The 4,282-nt window shown below is 30.8% G+C and overlaps 1 pseudogene; it reads left to right on the forward strand.

Moving 5' to 3' along the window:
• The first annotated feature begins 1,020 nt into the window (after positions 1-1,020).
• LOC132638298 (uncharacterized) lies at positions 1,021-4,048 on the forward strand (annotated as a pseudogene).
• The last annotated feature ends 234 nt before the right edge of the window (positions 4,049-4,282 follow it).

Raw genomic sequence — 4,282 nt, forward strand, 5'->3', positions numbered from 1 at the left:
TGGTATAATGCTGTTGAGAGACATGTTCTCAGGGGGAAGTTGTTCACAGTTGTGAAATGTTTCAACATGAAGATTGAAGGTCTAGTAGGAAAAAGCTACATTGTCCATCCTACCTGAGCTCACTCTGAATAAGAAACCTTGGTCCTTAGGGAGAATATCACTTACAAGTTTGTCATCATCAAAAAGGGAGAAATTGATGAGTTATAGCATTTCATAGTTTTGATGATTGACAAAAGATCCAAGGACCAGGTCCTATGAGAGCAGTGCACGGTACTTAACAGCTATAAAGTTGCTGCACTGTTCAGGTAGAACTGCAGCAGCACAGCTGTATGTATGATAGAACTAAAAGCCCTTGAAACGTCACTATTCATGGTCACATGTTTCTCACATGCTCTCTATTTGGTCTCATATTTATACAACATGTTGGGATTAGTTTAACCTAACAATTGCAAATCTAAAAAGGTATATTTCTCTCAAGTGTAGTGGCTACCCTTCTCAAGGTGTCCACAAGAATAAGATCTCAACAATCAGAGGGACCAGTTCCTGCTACTGAAGACATCTGAAGTCCTAGGATAGTTGAGTCTTGTCTCATGCTCTTAATTTGTATTCCTACATTGCTTGTCAAGAAGCATCATAGTAGGACCGATTTCAATCTTTGTAACTTTGTTTTCTTGGCTAGAGTTAGCTAAGTATCAGTTGAGTCGTTTGGCTAGAGGTAGTCAAGACTTGGAGCTTTGCAATAGAGTTATTGTAAAGGCGCTTACAATGGGCGTATGGTAAGGGTTAGGGATTAAGAGTTTAATTCCTAGGTTGCAATAGGTTGTAATCTGAAGTTGCTCAGTTTAGTGAAGTTGGAAATCCTACTAGGGTAGATCGTGGTTTTTAATCCTTGAGCAATGAGTTTTCCACGTAAATATCTTGTCTTATTTTCTTTTTATTATTATCTGTGAAAACAATTCAAAGACCTGGTCCCCTAGACTGTTTTGGCAAACTTTCAGGTTGTGAACTAGCAAACGGTGAACACATAGGTTCTATCACTTAAAGAGTGTGTATAATTTTCGCTTTGATAAAATTGAATTAATTAAGGCATATATGATCGTAGTTGTTCCATATACCACAGTAACACAATTCCTTTAAACCCCAAAATCCTGGGGAAAAAATAAAAAGATACTGATTCTTAGGAAGCTGATTTTTCTAAAAATAATAATAAACGAAAGAGAAAATCTTGCAAAATTATTCTGTACTAAATATTTTAAACATCAATCGTCATGTATCCAATTAAATAATACCTCCTAGAAGAACCCCATGTGCAGCACAATATCAAAAAAAGATTATAAAACAGATAAGAAAAATAAAATTTAAGAGTTGACTTACTTTCCGTGAGGGCCAGGTGCCATCCTATACAAATTAAAAAAAAAAAAAACTAATAATAAAAAATTGTTTCTTAACAACCACTTAAGGTCAATAATGGCATCATTTTCTCTACATCCAGAGACCCTTCTGTCTTTGGAGATGGCGTCAAATTCTCAAATCCTCACTAATGAAGAAATTAAGAACAGAATTGAAGAAGCAACAAGATTGATTCACTTAGAAAACCAAGCTCGAGCTCAAATTATTGAAAAGTTAGCTGAAAAGAAGGTAATGGAATTGCTCTCATTCCCTTTCTCTCATACACTCCATCTCCATTTTATTTTATTGGACGGTATTTGACTGGATATGAAAATTTTTCAAAAAAAGAAAAAGTCAATATGAAAATTATCATTTATGGAACTTGTTTTTTCTATTCTCGACAGAATTTTTTCTTCTTCGATTTTTCGATTTTTTAAGAACTTATTTTCCTAAAAAAAATATTTTGACCAATCAAATTTTAAAAAATTGAAAATTTGAGCATTAAGGATCATTAGGAGAAATGCTGATGAAGACCACTTTTTCTTTCTAGATTATGAAAGTACAGAAAGACAAGCATCGGTTAATCACACGCATTGATCATTTAACTTTCATTTTATTGTATTGGAGCCATTAAATTATTTGTTGTAATAAAAAAAGTTAGGTAGCTTGCCTTTACTTAATGTATCGTACAAAGTCATTAAACTGGTTATCGTGATAAGAAATCACCCAAATTTGGTTAAGTATAATTGAAAGTCACTGGTGACTGCGACACCTTCTTGTGTATAATAATGATTAGTGACTCTACGTGATTCTTAGATAAAATTGAATAACTTTTTATTAAAAAAATATTTTAGTAACTTTCTAAAATAGTAGGCAAAGTTGAATGATTTTTTGGTTAGTGTGGTGACTTTAATTTGATACAACAAATTATAATTGAGTAATTATCTATCAAATTAACCCACGTATGAGTATAATATATTTTGTAGGAGTACGTGTGCCTTATTTTTTTATCTTTAATTTTATTGTACATAGGGAGAGGAGAGGGGAAAATATTCAGGTAACTAGCCAATTTGATCCATAAAATTTCCCACGTGAGCCTAATTAACTGGTGGAATCAAGTTTGTTTTTTTCTTTAAAAAAGAGTTATATGAAATATCATCTAGGCATAAAAGATACTGAAGAGGCTAATTTTACTTTTATATTTCTTCACAATTTTATCTCTATTATTTTCTTTAGCATTTTTGTTTAAAATCTATTACCTGCCAAAGTAATTCATGTAATTTTGTTATTAATGATCCCTGCTTTATTTTGTCTATATGCTATCTTTATTCATATACAGTCGGATAAATACTTTTTACTTGGGAGACTGATGGAGCTACTACCTCACAAATATAGAGTTAGGCAAAAACAGAGGGAAAAGGCTTACGTAACACAATATATTTGGGATGAAAAAATTCCCACATCAAAAGAAGAGGAGCCTGATGAGCATTTATCGGTAAGATGTCTATTTTCAATTATTTTCTTATTTTGATTCAAAGGCTAATTGGATAACTTTATCAAAATTAATCATTAATTTTCTTCTGTTAATGACAGATTAAGACTTTGTGTTACAAGACACAACATGGGAGTAAAACTTTGGCTGATGAAAAGAGGATTTTCAGGGAATGAGAAGAGCAAATGAAACGGGAAAGGAAATTGTATGTCCTAAAGACACAAAAATGAATCAAAATCAGGAAACAATAATTACATTTTGTGGGAAAAGTTTTGAACATGTGGAAGATTTTTGAAACTGTGGATTTTTCTTTTGTTTAATTTGGATTTATTATTAATTTCAGAATCTGGTCTTATTAAATAGTCAACAGTTGGAGTCTTTGTTCTTTTAGATATACTTCCATAATATGTAACCCTTTTACTCCATATTAAAGAGGAATGCATTTGAAATTGGAATAGAAACAACTTCGTCCCAATTTATATGATGATGTTTCACTGGGTATAGAGTTTAAGAATAAAAAAAAAGACTTTCGAAACTTGTGGTTAAAAACAATCTATAAATATTTATGTAGTTATAAATCATCTCATTAAGGATAAAATAAAAATTTAAAGTTAATTTATTACTAGATACATAATTAAGAATATGTTATTTTTTTAGACTGAATGAAAAAGAAAGAGGGTCGCCTAAATTGTGGCACAGGAAAGACTAGTTTATTGAACTAGTCCAATTTATATGCATTTTGATATTAATTGTTTTATGTTCATTTGGACATACATTGAAACCTAAACTCGGATTGTTACAGGTAACATTGGCTGAAATACACAATATGAGGAGACAAAAGAGAAGTTTCGATCTCAATGTGGAGAATCTCAAGAGAGAAATGGAATCTATGAAAAATGACATTAAATCTTTGGAAAATAGTTTAGATGGCATAAATCAAAAGAAAGGGGAAATATGTGCTTCCATTCTTGAGCTCAAAAGGCAAAACTACATATTTTAAATAACGAACTACTTCTATATGTGTAGTTCATTTTTCAGGTTTATGTGTTAACTTTTTAAATTTGAGATATTATTTATGTGGATATTTGGTTGTTGTAACAGTTTCAATAGTGTTATTGTAAAAAAACATTGAGCTCTTCAATTGTATCTCATAATAAAACTAAAACTTGTTTTCACGCAAAATTAAGAGGATATATTTGTATGTTTTCTAAATTATATACTTCAGAAACCTAGTATTTTACTACAATCGTATATGATAATGTTATCGGAAAAAAAAACTATATTATAATGACTCTGTAAAATGGACTTGTAAGTTACAAATGGCATAGTTCGATATTAGTAAAGTTAACTTTTACTTTTTTAAGATAATTTTGTGCTACTCAAATTTATTTTTAGATTTAA

This window comes from Lycium barbarum, chromosome 4, assembly GCF_019175385.1.
Source record: "Lycium barbarum isolate Lr01 chromosome 4, ASM1917538v2, whole genome shotgun sequence".
In the NCBI taxonomy this organism is placed as follows: domain Eukaryota; kingdom Viridiplantae; phylum Streptophyta; class Magnoliopsida; order Solanales; family Solanaceae; genus Lycium; species Lycium barbarum.